Here is a 21226-nt window from a genome sequence, read left to right as displayed (position 1 = left end):
GCAGGCATCTTTGTCCAGGGCCGCCCCGGGGTGTTCGGCTGTTTGGGGAGGCGTGGCCAGGCAGGAAGCTGGGGGAGCCGGGAAGCACGCCCAGCTTTCCCTCTGCTTCTACCCAAGGAGTCTGGGCAGCAAGTTAGAAAGTGGGAAGTCAGGCCCGCTCTTGTGCAAGTCATAACCTGGCCGCTCGGGCCAGTTACTTTATCTTAGGCCTCATCTCTCTCACCTGAAAAAGAGGAAGGATACCGCCCAGGGCCCAGAGTTGTTGTGAATAAACACATTATTTTCCTGGAGGAATAAACGGATACAATTTCAGCGAACTAGCCTCCACCTGCCAGGATGGTGGGAAGCTGAGTTTCGGGTTGTTGTCAGGGCGCCTATTCACTGACTTGGAACCTGCAGAAGGATTGGTGGTCTTTCAGCCATGGTGGCTGCCACTGGAGGCCACCATCAGAACCCAGGCTGGGAGACGGTGTCTCATGGAAGTGTGTGTGTGTGTGTGTGTGTGTGTGTGCACGTGTCTCAGGACAGAGAGGCCCTGGGACAGGAAAGGAAGGAAGTGGATATGGACTGATGCAGGGTCCCCGGCGGAACCCTGGGGAGGTAAGAGGTGGTGGGACTCAGGTGAGGCCTAGAGCTCTGGTTTTGAGGAACCCAGCCTGGCAAAGAGTCCAGTGCCTCCAGCCTGGAAAGGCCCAAGGCTGTTAGCCCTCAAGGAGCCAGACGCAGTTGGACAAAGGGTATCTTGGCAGGAACCAGTATGAAGAATGTCTGGAAATATTTGTAACTCGAGCGAGTCATCAAGCAAGATGCCTGTTCACCCCTGCTGAAGCATCAGCCCTCGGAGATCTGCTGCTTCTGCCCTCAAAACAGGGCCAGGGACCTAGTCCAGCTTTTCAGGCTGCCTCTGCCCATCTCAGACCCTTCTGCCACTATTTTATCACACAGAAGCAAGGCAGCTTCCTTCTTTGGTCTCGTGGCCATTAGTAATACCCCGAGGGAGGGATGCAAACTATGATGAACAAAATCCTATATAATAAAAGCCTAATATGCTAAGTGTCCAGGTGACCTGTTGGTCGTTCAACCAATCAAAGCATAATATGCTAATGAAATGCTAAGGCTGCTCAACCACTTGCTATGATGTGCACTGACCACCAGGGGGCAGACGCTCTGACTGGTAGGTTAGCTAGCTGCTGGGGTCCAGCTGATCAGGACTGAGCAAGATGGGCCAGACACGCCCTGGAGCCCTCCCTCGGTCCCTCCCTGGCTTGCCATCCTCCTGTGTCTCTCTCAGGCCCCGATGGTGCACCAGTGGGGTCCCTTGGCCTGGCCTGTGCCCTCTTGCAATCCAGGACCCCTCAGGTGGGGTCTGAGAGCTGGTTTTGGCCCAATCCCACAGGCCAGGCTGAGAGACCCCACTGGTGCATGAATTCGTGCACTGGGCCTCCAGTAGCGAATAAAAGTGCTTCCCTGAAGCACAGGGTGAGAGTTTGTCCAGCAAAGATGAAGATGCCCATCCCTGTCACCTAGCAACACTTCTTCTGGCTCCATGTCATAGGAAAACTCTCACCTGTGTGCACCCAGAGAGGGGTGCACATGTTCATTATCACAGCATTCTTTTTAATAGAAAAAAGGGAATAACCTAAATGTCAGAATCTAAGAACAAATTAAGATAAATATATAATATGTCAGGTGTTTCCCCAAGTAGAATTTAATAGAGGGAATGAATCATGGGCGTCGGAGGGTGAAAGGGCAGGGACGGAGCACTGAGGTTATCTGAGAGAGCAACTGCAGGAGCAGCTGGGGAGCCAGGGGAAGGGTGCTGGGAGGGCAGTTCCTGGGAGCCGGACCTCGGACTTTGAGGAGGGGCTCCTGCTGGCTGCTACTGGTAATTTAGGAACTCAGAGGAGTTTGGCAAAGATGGAACTTTGGACATTATCTGAAGAGGGTGAGATTGGTCCTGGGAGTCCCCCCAAAAAAGTCCCTAAAGAAGTCTGGAACCAAATGCCCCTGCCATGATCTTCCATCACTGCTAGGCTACCTAACCAGGACAGCACGGGGACAGGAAAAGGAAAGTCCCTCTTCCCTCATGCTTCCTTTCAATCTTCCTAGTAGAGAGTTCTAGAAAAGCAAGGACAGGGTGGAGGACTTTGGACTTGACTGACAGTGTTGTTTCATTTGTATTTATTTGTTCACAAGTGATTGTAATATTCCCCTCATTTGTTTATTAGTCATCTGAATTTTATTTTCTGTGCATTGTCCATTCCATGTCTATTTTAACTAAACATTCCAGGGGAACAGGATCACCCCTTATCTAAGGGCTGGATAAGAAGAAATCATGTTGTCAAGTCACCCCAGGAGATCTCTTGCATTGCCCTCTGCTCTGGGCCTGGAGCAGTCTGCGAGGCCCAGCACGCAGGTGTTCCTGCCAGCAGAGCAGATTGCTCACTCCGTGGCTGGGGAACAGAAGAAATAGTTGGTTTGTTTTCAGTGACTACGTTCAGGGCTGTTACATATGGTTGCTCTAGTTGTGCACTGCCCAGAAGGGTCCCTTCTAAAAAGGCATCCTGCCCTAGCTGGTTTGGCTCAGTGGATAGAGCATCGCCCTGCAGACTGGAGGGTCCCGGGTACGATTTTAGTCAAGGGCACATGCCTGGGTTGCAGGCTCCACCCCAGTGGGGGTGTGCAGGAGGCAGCCGATCAATGATTCTCATCATTGATGTTTCTATCTCTCTCTACCTCTCCCTTCCTCTCTGAAATCAATAAAATATTGATATTGATAAAGTAATTTTAAAAATAAAATAAAATAAGGCATCATGCCTTATCACCGTCAATTTTTGTGTTTATTGTAACAGTTTTGCAGCAGATAGCAGTGGAGGGTTTTGTTCTAATATGGTCATTACAGCATGACAGTTCTCCACCAGGGGGAGGTAAAGAGTCTTGTCTGCACAGGCCGCTGTGCATCCTACGCTTTCACTGAGCTGCAGAGATGTGGGTTTTTAATCAAGTCAATTTCTGACTCCCACTGGAGCTGTTAAAGCATATGTGTAGCAATGGTACACTTTTGAGTTATTTTGTATATATTTACATACAAAATCAGGGGGCCGATATCAGCTGCCAGTGGAGACTGTAGCTTCTCAAGATTTATGACATCACGAGAAGAACTGGCAAATGCCCTGATCATTTCTATAGAAAAGAGATAATGGGACACAAAAACACCAAAAATGTCAGAAAATTTCATTTCCACAAAAGTGTGTGTATGTATTTCATAAAAAATCAACATTATCTTCATGATTTTGAGTTCCTGTGACTAACAATTCAGAATTTCTATTTTATGTTTGATAATTTGCTTCATATAGTTTTGAAGAATGGCTTTATGTTTGTTACAGTTGTTCATATTGAGAAATAAAAAAGCCACAAACGTCAGTGTTTGTTACTATGTTAAATGAATGAATTGTTGAAATTGAACTGTCTATTTTTAAATGTTTGTGAATTTAAGTTTCTTTTTTTAAAAAAAACTAAGATTTAAAAACCCTCTCAGCTTGATTACAGATAGCGTGGCCATAAAATGTATTGTCTGAACTTTTTTGAGAACACTTCTGAGAGTGAAAGGGTACCCTATTAATAGTTTGGCTGGGTAAATGTGCCATCTGGGGCTGTCTCATTGGTCACTAGCTCATTGGTCACTCTTATTGTAGAAAATAAAATATAAAAATACTTTTGCATTTCCACAAGTTTGTTTGGTTTTCTGATTTTAATTTTATAGTATGGCTAAAGTTCTGACATTTCTTTCCATTTATCTGAAGAAGCAATAAAAAGTGTTTTGTTAATAAACTACTCCCCAGATGTGAAATAGAGTCAAAAGTCAAAAAACAAATTACACTTTTAAAGTAGTTTTATATTTGTTTATTTTTATTCCAGACTATTATCTGCATTTAGTTTTTGGTGACATGAGGAGTCTCTGATATAATTCTAAATGAGATCAGAGAATTGTTTAACTTTTATTTTTAATAGGTTTATATCTTTCCATTTAAAGGCAAATTATAAATGCTTGCTTTCATACCGGAGAGATGTGAACGCTGAGCAGTGTTCTGGTCTATTGAATTAAAATAGTTCTCCTTTAATAATTTTTAAGAAATACTTTTTTTTTCTGATAGAATTTAAAGACTTCAAGGAAAAATGTTTATCTCCAGTTCCGTATTTATTCTTGCTCAAGCAGAAATATTAAGGTTTAAAGTTATATTAAAATAAAAAATTTCTTCCACAATTCTGACTATTCTATTTTATTTTCCTGTAAAAAAAAAAATAGAGCTTTGGGGGCGAAGTCTACAAATGCCTATTTATGTAATGTACCAGCACAGGTCTGGAAGACGTTAGAAGTTCCTCTTCTCTTTGTGTATCTGCATTTGGCAGTAGGATGTTAATTGTGCGTGTTCCTGGGTTAAATGCTGCGTTTCCTAACTTCTCCCGGGCTGAGGGCACCTGCATCACGGATGGCGCGCTCATCCCGCGGGCAAACGGCGGAGCGGGTCCCGGGCGCGGCTCTCCAGGGACCCGCCCACCGCGGGGACGCCCAGGGGCTCACACCTGAGCGAAACGCCTGATCGCGCAGGTGCGCGGGCCCAGACCCCCGCAGGTGCCACAGCCGGCGACCGCGGGTCTCGCGGGAGCCCAGGAGCAGGATCCCGAGCCGCTCTCGGGGCGGGCCCGGCGGGGCGCATGCGCGGCCAGGGGCGGGGCGGGGCGGGGCGGGGCGGGGCTGCGTGGCCCGGCTTCCAGAACAGCGGCGGCCGTGCCGGGTGCGGGCTGCGGCGCGGGCGGCGGGTTGGCGGCCGGAGCCGGAGGACCAGCGCCGGGAGCCCGGCCGGAACCCACGACTTGGCGACTCAGCGGCGGCGCTGCAGCTGCGGGGCCCGGGCGCGCGACCTGGCCAGCCAACGACGGGACATCCGGGCGCGGGCGCCGCGGGCCGGGCGGGCCAGGTAGGTGGCCGGGGGCGCTGCGACGCCGCGGAGCCGGGACCCGGAGGCCCCTCGCGGGGGGCGGCGCGCATCCCTGACACCCGTGCGCCTGACGCGGTCGGCGCCGCGGTTGTCATGGAAATGGGCAGCCGGCGGTGCAGTCGCCGTCGCGTCTTCCGAGGCGCGTCCGGCCCTGCGCGCGCGGGCGAATGCAGACCCGGCATCCGGGCGGGGGACAGCGGGACGGGGCCCGGCGCCTGCCCGGTGCGTCTCCAGGGCGTTTGTGGCGAAGCCAGACATTGAAGGCCTCGCCATGTTTGGGATGTAAACATATTGGGTATAAGCAGACGTGGGAAATCTTCTGTCCATCTTCGCGACTCTGCCCTTGGCTGCCGGCCCCTAGCCCCCACAGCATTTCTGGCATCTTTGCTTTTTATGCTTTCTTCCTTTCTTTCTGGCTTTGCCAGTCAGTAAGTCGAGGCCTGAGGCGTGTGCGGGGAGCTGTGAGCATCCCTCTGAAAGCCGGTCGTGAATGTGTGGGCCATGGAAGACGGAAACACTGTGTCGGAGGTAAATTCTGTCCTTGTGGGCCCAGCGTTCCCTTCCCCTGGTGGCCTGCCCTCTGACATTACATAATGGTGCGTGCCTCCTGCCCGGGTTCGTCTGTAACGACAGATCATGAAAGTATTCCTTTGGGTAGGACATACGTATGGCAGCGGCAAAGCCCATCTTCTAGGTTTTCGCGTTGCTTCTGAATGTTTTGTGTTTGATTTGTCACCTGCCCCTCAGGGCACCTAAACCCAGGCCAGGGGGTGGGGTGGCAGTTTGGATGTTGCAGCGAAACTGCCTGCTTCGAGGATGGTGTGGACTGTGGGCAAGCCAGGGGCGCGGGGACAGCAGTCCCGCTGCGTGTGATCCTGGATCTGCCACCTGCTAACTCTTGTTCTGAAGTGTTTTGGAACCTCCGTGCCCTTGGCGTTGGTAAAGAAGCAAACCTAGTTTTTCTTTGGTTGAGAGGAATTTTCTTTAAGGGGAATTTTGTCTTTGGATCTAGGCTGGGGCCTTTCTTTTGGGGAGTTCTTTGCAGAAATGTTGGGGAGTTCTTTGCAGAAATGTTTACTCCTAGAAGATTCAATTTATTGGTTTCTGTGAAGAAAGATGCATGATGGTGCCCACATGGGAAGGTGTGGTTGTTCTGTTGAAGGGTTGTGTCGGAAGACCATGTCTGGTCCCTGGGGTGGCCGAGCCTGTGAACAGAGCCCCACCAGACCTCCTGCTGCGCGGGGTAAACACGGCTGTAGAGCAACAAGCCAGAGTTACCAGGATGGTTTGTCCAGAAGACAGGGCTTAAATGAATGGATGCTGGACAGATCCAAAGACAAAGGAGGGCGGGATTTCTACTGAACTCAGTGACAGAATTAATCATACTAATTCTAGTAGCTACTTAACCTATTTTTTTTATTTGGCTTATGCCATCGCAGAGTGTTTATCTACTCAGGTACAAGTCCTGCTTCCCAAGTAGATTCGAAGTCAAAGGGGGACATAGTTTATCACATTGTTTTGAAAACTGGATATTTTGTCACAAGGCTGTTAAACTGAATGTTAGGGGTTTTTTTTTTTGTTGTTTTTTTTTTAAATCACCTTAAGGGAAGGGTGAAATAAAAGGATGTACATGAGAGTGTGTTGTAAACTGTGAAGCACCAGCGAGCAGGAAGTATGATACAGAGAGCACTGTTGGCCCTGAAAGTCCCTTCAGCCAGCTGCCTACCTGGGAGCATTTTCCCAGCCAGCAGACCTGTAAATGCACCAGAGGCACGGAATGGGAAGGTGTGTGAGACCAACTGACCCCTGACCCGCATCCCATGCCTGAACATCTCAAGAATCCAACCAGGCAGAGTAGAGAAGGAGACTCTGGACCAAGACTATTATCCTGGTTTCTTACAGAAACCTCCTTTTCAGATTACGTACATAGCTATTCCCAGGAAAGTCCTCATAGCATCGTCAGCTTCTCATGGTGTTAGGATGCTCGGCTGTCACCAAGAGAAAATGAGCACAAATTTGCAGTGAAGAAGGCTTGGTTATGTCGTTGCTTCTTTGTGGAACTTGAGTGCTGAACTGGTCTTGAGAGAGCATTTAGAACAGCTTTTTTCCCAGTGTCCTGGAGCAGAAGGCCTGTGAGGAGACCATATTCTGGGGGAGGCCGGAATGAACCCCAAGACAGGCCCACCTTGTTTTGTCTCTGTGCTTTTAATGAAAATGCCATGGTGGACCTAACCCTCAGGAATTTACCTGTGTTTCATACATAAGCACACCTTGCTCTTCTTACTTTTTTTTTTGAGCAGCTGTCTCAGCATGTTCCATATGCTGTCATTAGTCCCTTTCGCTGGTCAGACTAACTTTAATCCCTTGGTTAAGGCGCCAGATTCCCTCACAGGAAAGTTGCCATTAACATGTACCTCATAATAAGACAGCTTGAGACTGTGTGTTACTCCTCACACTTTCTCCACTACTCTTAGAATCCATTGATGAGTCTTACCTGAATCAGGCATGATGATAGCTGACAGATGGGATTTCCCAATTCCATAGTTTTTTTCTACACCTATAAGTTGGGATTGTACTGAAAGGAAGAACTTTCCTTTCTCTCTTATTCTTTGATTTACATTTCTGCGCCATGAATTCCATCTTTATGCAATAGATTATATAGTCTGTCACTCTCATTACTATGCATTGTGTTGCTTAAATTGTCCCAGACTTGGCCGGCAGGGGCCCCATCGTGCTGACTCATATGTCCTTTATACGAGTCCTCTTCATTCTTTGGGAATTGCTTTACCTGCTGGCACAAAGTCTTCAAGATTCAACCTGTACTTTCCAGCCCTGGAATCAGCCATTTCTCCAGAGTCTTGGTTCCTTTTAGTGGAGAATGGTATTTAGAAACCAAGATCTGGGTGTGAGGTGTGTGCATTGCTACTGGGGGTGTCAGTGCTTCTAGGCCTTTTCAGTGGACAAATGCAGGGGGGCCTGACATGGAAAGTGTGCCGGAGTATGGGTGGACCATAACTTAACTATTCTTTCTTGAAGGACATTTAGATTGTTTCCAATTTTCTGCTCTAAAAATAGTGGGGAATCTGTGAACTGTATCACTGTTAACACTCGCAGATATTTCAGTCATCTACATCCCTAGAGGTAGGATTTCTGGGCCAAAGAGTAATTTTAAATTGATGTTACCAAATTGCGCCCCACTTTCAAGAGGCTTTCTCAGTTTGTACTTCTTCCATTGGTATGTGAAATTGCCTTTTCCTTTTAACTCATCCAACGCTGAAGTGTATAAATTTTGTTAGTTTTTGCAAATCTAATGGATAAAGAAGACATTGTTTTGGTTACATTTCCCAACTTAACCAGCAATATTGAAAACCTTTTCTTGCTAGTTTACATTTTAGCTTCTGTAAATTAACGATGCATAGTTTGCCTATTTTGTCTTATTGGGTTGTTTTCTTCGTCTTTCATTGTGGAAGTTTATGTCACTTCATACTTTCTTGTCGACAGCCTGAGATGTCTCCTTTAAGTGTGATGCGTTTTAATCCCAAAGGAGAAGGGGGCTAACGTGACCTGAGCACCTCCTGCACACCGTCCCACCGTCTGCGTGTGCCTCCTTTGGGGAGGTCCTGTGGGAGGGGAGTTGGGGTATTGAAGGAGGAAGCCCAGGTGAGGAGTGGTTAAGGCACCCACCTGAGAGCCGTTGCAGGGGTTTGAACTGGCTTTCAAACCCAGGTCTGTCTGCATTGAGTGCCATTTACATTAAATCACATAGCTGCCTTCACAGGACTTTAGAATAAATGCCGAACTTCATATATCAGTGGAGGGATGAAAATTAATCACCTGGGGCCCCAAATGTCAATAATTTCTATTTTCGGTATTTTGAGTTATAAGTAAGGTGGATTCCCTGGGAGCCTCCTACTTGCTGAGTGACTCTGGGCAAGTAGCTTAATCTTACTGCACCTTGGTTTTCTCATCTGCAAAGCTGGCTGATGGGGGTAGCAACTCCAGGGGCTTATCAGAGGGTAAAAGAGTTCATACATGTCAAGGGCTTGGAGTGACTCTGGTGCCTGCCGAGCACTGAGGGGCGTCCACTGCGGCGATGAGTTCACATGGAGAGCAGGTGCAGGCAGCGTGGGGCTTGGATTTAGGGCAGCCTTCCCTCTGTGGGTTAATCTCTCTCTTTTTTTTTTTTTTTTAAATATATTTTATTGATTTTTCACAGAGAGGAAGGAAGAGGGATAGAGAGTTAGAAACATCGATGAGAGAGAAACACCGACCAGCTGCCTCCTGCACATCCCCCACTGGGGATGTGCCCACAACCCAGGTACATGCCCTTGACCGGAATCAAACCCGGGACCTTTCAGTCCGCAGGCCGATGCTCTATCCACTGAGCCAAACCGGTTTCAGCTGTGGGTTAATCTCTTAACCATCCCTTTTGCCATAAGCTGGCTGAGAAGTGGGAAGCCAGAGCCGGGTGCTGCGTCTGGTCTCTGTACACACCTGCTCAAGTCCTGTCCCATGACAGGCCCTGGTGTTTGCCCAGGTTCCTCACCTGGGTCACGTGAGACACTGCAGGCCTTCCAGTGTGGAGTCTGTCAGTGAGGGTCACCTGGGGAAGACTTCAGAAGCAGGAAGCGTCCCGTGGGGGAGGGTCCTGCTGTGGTGATGGAGATGAGAAGTCCATTTCTGGAGTAGGGCCAGGAAGACAGAGGGGTGTCCTCTGGTCTCCAGGAGGAGGGGGTACCACTGGAGGAGGAAAGTGTTCTCCTCCTCCATTCCTGGCATCCTCCCTGAGCCCCTCCCAGAGACACCAGGCAGTTCTCCTCACCTGGAGTTCCTGCCACCGCCTGCTGCACTTACGGGGTGGATTCGGAGGCCTCTGGAGCCCCTGCCTCTCTTCCTGCTCCCGGCCCTTCACCCACACCTCCACTGTAGCCCTCAACAGCTCGTACCAGCTGCTGTTGCAGGCACTGTCTGATGAAACGATTTCACACTGGTATGTGGAACTCCTTTCCTTCCCTCTCCGGTGTTGCTTACATTGCATAGGGTGTATTTTCCAAGTTGTTAGTTCAAATTTTAAGAAGAATGACCCAGGCATACCAATTCTGGACGTGTGAAGGAAGTAGCGTGTGACAGTGGGAGTTTCTGGGGAATGGTGCCAGGAGGTAACAGGGATGCCCAGTTCGAGGGTCTCCCTGCATTATGGGGTGTGTATAGGGTGCTTTTGGCTGCCATGTAAACAATGAGGGCATTGATGATCTCAGCCCTGGAGTCTTACTGCATCAGCAGTTTCATCAAGGGCCTGGATTCTTCTCCTCTCTCTTCTTCCCAGCCATCCCTGCTTCCTCGTGATTATGAGATAGATGGTCCTTAGGGTCAGTATGGCTGTGTGCTTCCTGGCTCCTGTTCCTGTCAGGAGCAGGGAAGAAGACACACCAGCCAGTCCCCAGCCACAGGTCTACCATCCCTCCCTTCAACTGTGGAGCATGAGGGTCATGTGGTCTCCCCTGGACCAAGAACCTGAGGCTGTGAGAGTCGTGTTCTTCCACATGTGGTCCTCAGGCCAGCAGCTGCAGCATCACCCCCTCCTGAATTGGGAACTCTGGGATGGGGCCCAGCAATGATCCTCTTTTTTAAAAAAAATGTGTTTTTGTTGATTTCAGGGAGAGGAAAAGAGAAACATCAGTGATGAGAGAGAATCATTGATTGGCTGCCTCCTGCATGCGCCCTACTGGGTATCAAGCCTTCAACCCGGGCATGTGCTCTGACCAGGAATCAAACTGTGACCTCCTAGTTCATGGGTTGACGTTCAACCATTGAGCAACACCATCTGGGCAGTGATCATCTTTTAACAAGCCCTCCAGGTGATTCTGAAGCCAGAAACAAGAATAGTACTCAGTCTAATCAAGACCACAGCCACTCCTCAGCTAGAGGCGGGATGGGCTTTTCCTCAGTCCAGAGATCATAGTTCCCAGAATAGGAAGAAGGAGAGTGAATGCTGGGTGGTCAGCCACGGTGTGAACTGAGGTCATGGGACGTGCTTAAGGAGCCTGTGTCAGCTTTGCCCTCCTCGCACCTGCCACACACCCGTCCTCTGCCCCAGTTTATTGGGTCCAGCCAAGTTTCCCAGCTACCATGCCTGCAGCTCCTCAGAGCGCAGCCTGCATCCTCCCATCATACCTGGGTAAAGGAAGCACCGATGACAGTCCGTCTCTGACCCAGCAGGAATGGAGTCTGTTGTGCTGGCCTTCCAGCGCTAGTCTGGCCTTTATGACCCCCTTCCCAAAGCCATTCCTGAAGTCATTCCCAACGTGTGTTCAGAGAGGTGGAGTTTGCATCATCTGCTACTCCTTGCTCAATGAGGAAAAAAACCCAGAGCAGGGCTTTTAGTAGGGGCTGAGAAATGTTTCAGGAGTTGGCCTCGAGGCAGCCTAAGGGACTACTTCCAATGGCAGTGTGTAGCTCTCTCTGGCTTTGCCCAGAATGACCTGCTTAATTATCCCCTTCCACCAGAATAGCTCCAGCTCTGCGTTTGGGTGAAGTGAAATAGCTACCTACTCCATATAGTTTGTGGTGTCAAAATAGCCACTGTTAGACATTTTTCCTGGAACTGACGATCTGAGGTATTTGTAGATTTTCTTGACTTTCCAAGGCTTTCCAAGTTCATCGTAATCCATGAAAGTGGTGGTTAGGGAGTCTCACGCTGTACCTCACCAGTGCTAACTACCGGGGAAGACCAGCCCCTGGGAGGAGACGGCTGGAGGGGGTCCAGAAAGAAATCCATCTGAGGTTGTAACCAGTACTTAAGTTTTTTTGAAATAAAGTAGGAAATATCTAAGTATATTTCTTGTAGGAAGGATAAGCAATTTTTGATAAAATGTTTTTTGCATGTAGCGTATGTTTGGGTGTTGCCAGTGTGAATGTTTCTTACTGTGTGTTTTGATAAAAATGTGTCAAACTCCAGTGTTGAGCACAGGGAGGAGGGGGCTGCACTGCATGTGTGTACGCGGGGTCTTTTCCTGGGGGAGGGCCTGTGACTCATGGAGGCGGAGAACCACTGAGCTAAAACCAGGGGGCCTTTAGCAGGGCGGAATGGAGCTGGAGCCCACAGAACAGCCGGACGAAAGGTCTGAACCTCTGCTCGCGCTCTGTGGTGTTCGATCCCCTGGGCCAGATCCTCCGGTGATGTGGTCCTTAGCATGGCGCTCAGAGGTGGGAGGCAGTGGCCGGAGCGTGTCATTTGCCAGAGGCAAAATGTTACTCTGGGTCTCTGACCCCTCCTCCTGTCAGGGTGGGGCCATGGTGGGTGGGGCGGGGGGTGGGGTGGGGGGGGAAGTAGACATCTGCCTCATTGAACCTCTGCTGCCCGGGATCCCCTGCAGTCCTTTCTGGTTTGAAGGGGACAGGACAGCCCCAGGTCATCGTGGCTGCCTTGGGATGGGTGTGATGTGCATCCTGTAATGCTGGTGTTGATCTGGTTTGTGTCACAAAGCTTATGCAGCCATGTCTTTGGGGCATCTGTGTCTGGTTTTTGAGGGGGGCAAGTTGGATTGTGAGAACAAAAAGTGCTGGACATGAACCTGAGTCAGCTTTCTCATGTGTGAAGTGGGAAAATGCCCAGCTCACAGGGGATTGTGCAGATTAAATAAAACAAGCAGGAGAGCACTTTGCCTGCAAGGCTGGGAGCCAGTGCAGGTAGGACGTTTCTGTCTTGCAGGAGACCCCGAGTCTCCCTCGACTTTAGTTGTGACAACTCTGTTTCCCTAGAGTGCCCTGTTGTTAGAAATGTACTCAGAAGGCGAGGGCACATTCCATCTCTGACTCCTGCCCAGGGCACCTCTGAGGGGAAATGCTGCAGAAGAAGGAGGCTCTGGGGAGCAGGGGACAACCAGCAAAGGTCAGAGGACTAGGATGTGGGCAGAGTGCGAAGGGGAAGTGGGAGCTTGGCTCTTAAACTCTCAGTCAGGTGGTCAGTGGCCCAGCTGAGTCTTCTGCTGACGCTCTTGTGTTTTAAGCACATCAAACCTTGTGATTGTCTGTGGTGGAATGTTGAGTATTTTCATATTTCTTACTCATTGTTTTGACTATGTTCTGCATATACAAATGTTAAACCAAATGATCACATTACATAATTGGGTGATAATCAGATGGACAATAAAATGGAATTAAGATGGGACTATGTGCCAAGATATGTCAAGCTACCCTGAATCTTTCAAACATTTTCCTCCTCTGGCCTGAAAGAGGAGAGAGAGGAGAATGGCTTGGCCTTGGGGAAACACCCTGCTGGTAGACAGTGCCCAGCTCAGGTGGCACAAAAGGGCACACTTGGATTTTGCCCCCAACTTGTGGTGACAGTGAAGTCATGCCTGAACCTCTCCTTCTTCCCTGTTCACTCACTGAAGGCGAGTCCCTTCCGTTCTCCCTCCATTGGCCCCCTGTCCAACACTGAAGTGGAGTGATTGTGCTGAGGGCTGGTGGGTGAGGGGTTGTGTATTCTTGATGCAGTGGACCTTGGAGACACACACACAGTGTCTATTTAGGGAAGTGCTGCTTAGTCTGTGGCCTTGGGACCCGAACTGCTGTCTCTTCGGTCTTTCACTTTCACTCCCTTCTGCAGTGATTCAGCAGTAGCTTCTTCAGCCAAGAAACGTGGTGTCAGGAGCCCTGGGGACCCTGGGTCTGTCCATGGACATCGAAGCTGCCTATTATCATGAAACCAGACTCTTCTGGTCCAGGTAGAGCCCCCATGCCTGTCTCCGCTCCTCCACCCTGTGGGGTCCCACATCCCCCTCTGAGGCCCTTTGCAGCCAGTCCCCCAGTACAGCTGCAAGTTTTGTGTTGAAGCCCAGATCATTTTCCTGTGGGTGGATGGGTTCGCTTTATTTACTTCCTGATACTCCCCCCAGAATTTACGCACAGCTGCTGTCTGGTTGGGGTCTGGACTCTCTTCCTGGCAGCTTGACATCTTTCCCTGACTTCTCCACTTACCTGTCTTTGACCTTTATTATTATTATCTTTAAATCCTCACTGGAGGATATTTTTTCCATTGATTTCTAGAGAGAGTGGAAGGGAGATGGGGTGGGGTGGGGGGGGGGAGAGAGAGAGAGAGAGAGAGAGAGAGAGAGAGAGAGAGAGAGAAATGTCAACATGAGACATCGATTGGTTGCCTCCTTCATGCGCCCCTACTGGGGCTTGGGAACCGGCAACTGAGGTACATGCCCTTGGCTGAGACCCTTTGGTCCACGGGCCAACGCTCTAACCACGGAGCAAACCCAGCCAGGGCTGACCTTTTTTTTAACTCTGTTTCTAACCTATTATATTTTCTATTTAGCCCTTCCTGACCTTTTACATAAAGAGTACCTGGATTTAAAGTTACCAATAAAAGCATAAACTGATTAAAAAAAACAAAGAACTCAGATGGACACAGTCTGGTGAGTGCTGTCCCTCTGAGTGCTGATGTATTTGCTGGAAGTTTTCTCAGAGCCCACGAGAACCTGGCCTGACAGCGCGAACAGTCTTTCGAATCGTCGCGTGCTCCCAGCCATTGCCCCAGATACACGTTCTGTGATCATTGTAGGGTCCTGCCAGCCACATGGTAGGTAGAGTAACTTAACTGGAGGGAGAAAGATCTTTGCATTGTGAGTCAACTTAATTATTTAATCATTCTTTAATTAGTCAAGAATCTTTCCCCAGCTAGGCGTTAGCCTTGTTGGTGGCGAGGAGAGGAGCGGCTGATGGCGTGGGATGCAGTCGGGCTCTCACAGGGTGGCTGGCTGGCTCTGAGAGGCCGCTTTAGTGCCGCGGTATCACTCTTACACCGACTTGGTTGTTAAGAAGCGTCCAGGTTTTAAAGTTAATTTCCATCAGTTTCTAACCTGGGGAGACACTGCCTTTTGCACTGGGTACCTGACTCCTGGCTGTGTCCCCGTTTGCCCCGCCCTGATGCTCTCAGGGCATCAGGCCACAGGTCTGGCCTCGGCACAGCAGTCACCGCAGCTTCAGCCCCTTAACAGCAGCGAGTTGGAAGCTGTGGGGCATGGACGCATTTCCAACAGGATTAGGTGAGAGAGGACCAGATTGCAGAGCCCCAGCCCCGGTGTCACTCCTTGGAACTGGGCATCACAGGCTCTGTCCAGTTCGCACACCCACAGGTCGGCTGTTTTGTAAACTGTGAAGGGTTGTACCCATGTTTGTCATGGCAACTAGCAGCTCGTGGCTCAGACTGTGAACCTAATTTAATGGACTAACTGTAATGAATGAAAAACAGGAGCTATTTTTACCTCATAACCTAGATTTGTCTGCACTAAATAAGCAAGCCAAGCTACTCAATGTTTGGGGCAGTAAACAGGAATTCAGTATATTAAAGCTTTTTGAGTTTGCTACTCAGGCAGGCCTAGAAATAGGATTGCTTAGCTTTTTGGGGTTAAAATGTTGAGTATATTAGGGAGAAACTGTTGTATGAAATAACTCTACAACAAAATGAATCTTACTGTGTTTATAAGGTCTCGTGAGAATGTACTCACCCACGCTTGGAGTCCTGGGTTAATTTGAGAATGCTTTCCTTAAAGGTCTCTTTCTGGGAAAATGGGGCTGTTAATGAACGGAAATCTAAAATAGTATCCTTCCTTATCCTGGCTCTCAGTGTTCCAGGACGGTGACATTCTCCCTCATTGGGTGTAAGTGGGGAATGGTGAAATTGTTAGGATCAACGTTTGGCTGTGTCTAACAGAAAACACCGAAGGGAAGCGGCTTAGTCAGGATAAGCACTTATTTCTCTTCTGTGTCCTGCGGCCTGGAGGTGGACAGGCAGAGCTTGTGCCCACCGTCTCCAGGGGGAGGGCCAGGGCCTCCTGGCCAGGATGGCAGCCAGAAGTATAGTCAACTGTAGGCCTTTCAGACGCGAGGCGGGAGGAAGGCGCACTTCCCCAGACCCTCTCATCAGATGATGTTCTTAAATCTTGTTGGCAGGAACTGAGCCCCTGGCCACAGCTAGCCGCAAAGGAGGCAGATAGCCCAAGCCAACTACAAGCCAGGGTCCTAGGCCTGTTACTAAGGAGGAAGGCAAGGATGGACATTAGAGGTGGTTGGCTGTGTCTTTCCTGCAAGTAGTTACCTGTTTTGGAAGATGAGTTTTTACACCTGTTGGGAAATTGTTGGCCGAATGCTGGGGAAATCTGCAGGGAAACTGCAGTGTGGGCTAATTAAAGACTCAGGTTTGGGGCCTTTCTCCCTTCCATGTGTGCTAGCGATTCCTAACCTCACAATAAAGCCTCTGTGATGGTCAGATGTCAGAAACACGTGGATGAGAGAAGTTGGGGGCCCTCTTATGCTTGCCAACCACTGGTGTAAGCATTCGGCTGCTGCCCATCTGGGTAAAGCTGCTCCTATCACCCTCCTCCACCCAACCCAGAGTACGTGCACACACACACCACTCACATCTCATGTGCTCACACACTGTGCTCGCACATGCCATCTGGGGGTGTACTTCACATCTTCCACTTACGCACGCCCACGCGCGCGCGCGCACACACACACACACACACACACACACACTCCCACTCTTAACCAGGCAGTGGCCCAGGAGGCTGAGTTCCATGAAGGAGCTATTCTGTGCTTCCTGCCTGCCAGACTCCCTGGGAGTTATGGTGTGGGTGTGCATGCCTGAGTCTTTACAGAGAAACTCCCTGATACATGCTTCTGAGATGAGAAAATTTCTGATTGTGTTTCTAAAACTAATGGTGAATGTGGGGCGCGGTTACGGTGTTTTGGCCAGGTTCAAGCCTCGGACTAATGAAAAAACAGGGTCCTCTCATTGCCACGTGCAAGTCCCAGCTGGAGGGCAGGGCCCTCCCAGCACAATCATAGCCAATGGCTGTGGTTGTAAGCTTGAACCTGTGGTCCGAACACATAGCCCCACGTGCCTTGTGATAGAGTTCGGGTGCATGTAGTTAAGTGAGGTTAAAACTCACGAGAATGCTGTGAACAACGTGATCACGCCCCTACTTTGCCTCGTGGCATCTGCTATAAAATAAAGACACGGCTTGGGGGCGCTGGTGCTGTCTCATCAGGGAGCAGCGTCCCACCGAGACCCAACTTTCATTCTCTTGTCTGTCTTTTCTCAATCCTTTCACTGCCCACCCCCCCTCCCCACCTCAGGATCACCCTTGGCTGAGCTGGCATGGCACATACGGCGCCCTGGGGCTGAGTATGCCATGGCCGTGCCGGCTCCCCACAGGTGAACATTTGCTAATCTGTAATAACAATTTTAAAAAGGCAAGGATATCCACGGGCCCTTTCTCACCTTCTCTACCCCAGGAGGGGCTACTGTAGGTGGTGAAGGAGCATAGCATCCTTCCTTGTTCCCAGCAGGAGTCCTCACTGCCTGCGCTGGGATGGTCTTACACGCTGCTCTGCTACCCAGCACTTTCTCAGTATCAGCATCACTGAGTGAAATGTTTACGTGGGGATGTGGCCACTGAACTTCATGGGAACCGACCCCCGTGGTTCAGGTGTTAATGGGGACTTGCCTTTTCACTCCCAAGGTGCTGTGCGGGTGTCCGGCTCCAGTGAACAGGTGTGCATGTGTTTTTTAGAGGAAACAGACTGTTGGGATGCTCTGTGTGTGCATTGTGAATGCTTCTGACTTTCACGTGTCACCTGCTGCTCTTACGGGGAGGCCCTGTCCGTGGGGCATGGTGAGAACGGAGTGTGGGGAAGGTGGAAGTTTGAAGGGTGGCTGACTAGAAGGTTGCTGTCAGAACACGATGTGGCCGCCGCTCTGGTAACCCATGCCAGGACTTAGTAGGCACTTAGGAAACATCTGTGTTCCAAGTGGCGACTCCCGCAGGCCCAGAGGCACCTGAAGAGTGGCTGGGGCCCCCTGGAGCACAGAAGTATGGTCCTAGTCGGGATGGGGTGGCCCTAAGGTAGATATTTCCGTCCTCAGGGAATGATGTTCTCTGTGAGACAAGGTGGAGGTCTGTCTGTCCCAGGGGAAGTCCACTACTGAGTGGACCTGGGTCAGGTGCTTCCCCTGACGCTGGGGAACTCGGCACACGCCTGCCTGAGCCTCCACCGCGGTGCCCCCACCCACGCTGAGTGCCTGAGACAGGGTGGGCAGCGCAGGTCCCCTGGCGGAGCCCAGGGCACTGATGTTAGGACGCAGGGGGCGAGTGCTGGCGCGAAAGCGATGCACAGCATAAAGGAAGGCAGCCTATTCTGGGAGCCCGGGGCTGGTGCGCGGGGTGCCCTTCGCCTCTTTCCTGGAGTGCAGCTCCTGACTCCTCAAGGGTGTAAAATTCTGCTCGCTGCGTTTTATGGGAGATATTGTGTCCCACAGTAGCACTTACAAATGTAAAGATTGTTCTCTGGGGACGTGCCCAGTGAACATAACAGATCATTCATAAGCCTTAAGTGTCCTCAGCAGGGACAAGAGCTCCGTTTTCCTTGTATCTTCAGGGCACCCCTGTGCCTAGCACAGGACAGGTGAATAGTCAACTGTTGAGTGAGTGAGTGAACAGAGCTACCAGGTCATTGTCAGAAGGACAAGGAGAGCAGCCCTGGCCTCTGGGGAAGATGGTCCGTTTCCGGATGGTCCGGTTGGGGTTCAGTCTAACTTAGAGGGAGGCGGGGCCAGAGCCCCTGGCACAGCGTCAGCCCAGTGAGTTGCTCCCCAGCCCTGTGTGTCCTTGCTGTGCAGCGCCATCTGTGTCCCCCCACACTGGCCCTCTCTCTCATGCAGCTGCTAGAGGCTGCTCCCGGGGAAGAAGGTGCGCACCCTAGCACTTGGCATCTTGGAGTTTTTCTTTGTCAATTTAATCAACCTGAGGAATAGTTCAGTTTGCATCTGCACAGGGTCTGAGTGTGGTCTCATAGGCACTGAATTTGAGGAGAAGCTGGGAGAGTGCAGTGTCCAGGAAGGTGGGGCACCCAGAGCTTCATGCGGGCGAGTCATGTGCCAAGAGGTTGTGGTGTGATGGCTCCAGTGGGGGCGTTGCGCAAGCGGAGTGTGGGGGGACGGGTGACACATTTCTGTGTTCCAGCTCAGGGCCCGGCAGACTGTCTTCCGGGTTTGGGACTTGGTTCATCCCTTACTGTCACTGCGTCAGACTTTGTAAGCCTTTTTATTCTGTTTTGTTTACAACATTATTCTTATTTTAACCCGTTAAGCACCCAACCTGTTTTGTCTTCCGGATGGAAAGTATAGTGTCAGTCACCAATGACTGACTGGGCGCTTAACGTGTTAAATGACAACAGCAATTCCAGAGTCGTCTTTATGGTTTGAGGATACCCTTTCTTAGATTGTCAGAATTCCTCTGCTGCATCTGCTCTCTAGCCAGCTTTGTGAGCCACGGTCGGCTTCTTCATCCCTGCGCCGTCCGACCAACAGGTCCAGAAGCAGGGTGCCTGAAATGCCACCCACAGAGTGTCCCCAACGCCCGCAGTGGTGGCGGGTGGTGAAGCCGTGTCTGAAATGAAATCAGCACCAGGGAGAATATTCTAAACCACCCGTGAAAACCGGGTTGACGGAGAAAGAGGAAGTGCTGGTGTGTGAACCCCTAGAAATTCGGGTTCCTAGAAACAGATGCGAATGTCTCAGGGTCCTCCCCATAGCAAAACAGCTGAGTGGGCAGCTTTGCCAGCCACGCTCCCCTTGTGCCCTCGTGGGCTCTGCGGTGGGCGCAGTGCAGACAGGCAGGCCTGTCGACCGGCAGCAGGAGGAGAGCAGGGAGTGAGGGGCGATGGGGGCAGGGCTTGGCTTGTGATTCCCCGAGAGTACGCTCCCTCTCTAAGATCTGGGACTTTGGAACTTGGAGCCTAAATTTTATGTAGTAATGTTGGCAGGGAGGAGAACATGGCAGGGGAAGCCAGGTTGGAGAAGGGGAGGGGAAGGGCAGAGAGCAAGGGGTGCTGCTGGTGGTGAGCTTTAAATCTCCCACCTTCTTATTGGTGGCTTTGCATGAATGTCACTTGGTGGGAATCCTCAAACCTGCCTTACTGAGCTTTATTCGGCAAACTTAATAGCATTGTGTATTATGTTTACAATAGGCATATGTTTTTGTGGTCCAAAAATGATAAGGTACAACAGGGTGTATGGTAAAGTTGCCTCCTACCCCATCCCCCTGCCACCCATTTCCCTCCCTGGAGACAGCAGTGCCTTGTGCTTATGTATTCTTCCCAAGATGTTCAGTCTGTGCAGCGAATGTGTTCATGTACAGTAGACACCTCCTCACCCGTGGCGTCATGCTCTGCGTCTGCCGCACCCCCACCCCGCCCTCTGCTGCGCTCTATCTTGGTACTCAGGGCACATTGGAACAGAGAATTTCTCTCTGTTTTGCCCAGCTGCACAGCATCCCCCTTCCAGATTGTACCGTGGGTTAGGTTCTTTTTTGTTGTTTGTTTTGTTAATTCTTACCAGAGGGTATTTTTTTCCATTGATTTTAAAATATGGTTTTATTGGTTTTAGAGAGAGAGGAAGGGAGAAGAATAGAGAGAAACATCGATGAGAGAGAAACATTGATCGGCTGCTGTGTGCATGCCCCCTACTGGGCATCGAGCCTGCAACCAGGGCATGTGCCTTGACAGGGAATGGAACTGGTGACCTCTTGGTTCATGGGTCAGTGCTCAACCACTGAGCCACACTGACGAGGCTTTTCCATTGATTTTCAGAGACAGTGGAAGAAGAGATGGAGGGGGGGAAAGAGAGAGACACATCAATTGGTTGCCTCCTGCACACACCCTGACCGGGGCTTGGGAGGAGCCTGCAAACCAGGTATGTGCCCTTGACCAGGAATCGAACCCATGACCCTTTGGTGCCCAAGCTGTGTACTGTTGGTTCTTTAACCAGAACTCTTTATTCCTGGTGGGCCCTTCGTAGCCTGTGCTTGGCACTGATGTGTGAGCTCTTTGAGAGAGCTGCACTCCTTTTTTGTGAGGTCTGTATTGAGTATCGTCTGGCTGGAAGGAGAACTTGGGGTTACCAGTACATGACGTTTGGTGGTTCCTCCCCACTTTTTTCAGTGCTCATCTGGCCTGTAACTTCTTTGGGGAGTGGGAGTAGTTAGTCCATTATTTGTAAGCTCCGCTTCTTTAAAATGTGACCTTCTAGTTACACACGGACCTTTTAAATGGACTCGTGACGTCTGAGGGAGGCTTGTCATGACTGCCTTTGACCCGCTGCTTTAGAACAGTGGCTCCCGGGCTTTCTCCTGCCTGGCCCACCGGGGGCTGCC

At 50.4% G+C, this 21226-nt stretch overlaps 1 protein-coding gene across 15 annotated transcripts in view; it reads left to right on the top strand.

Annotated features, from left to right (window-relative positions):
* The first annotated feature begins 4764 nt into the window (after positions 1–4764).
* Positions 4765–21226, top strand: part of INPP4A (inositol polyphosphate-4-phosphatase type I A) — a 136089-nt gene continuing 119627 nt past the window's right edge. For all 15 annotated transcript variants that reach the window (XM_036302320.1, XM_036302330.1, XM_036302329.1 and 12 more), the window contains exon 1: positions 4765–4979. The gene's annotated coding sequence lies outside the window, so the exon portion shown is untranslated. The remainder of the gene's footprint in view (positions 4980–21226) is intronic.

This window comes from Myotis myotis, unplaced genomic scaffold (genome assembly GCF_014108235.1).
Source record: "Myotis myotis isolate mMyoMyo1 unplaced genomic scaffold, mMyoMyo1.p scaffold_m19_p_30, whole genome shotgun sequence".
NCBI lineage: Eukaryota > Metazoa > Chordata > Mammalia > Chiroptera > Vespertilionidae > Myotis > Myotis myotis.
Note: the sequence above shows the minus strand (reverse complement) of the source record. Positions and strands in the feature narration are given on the sequence as shown.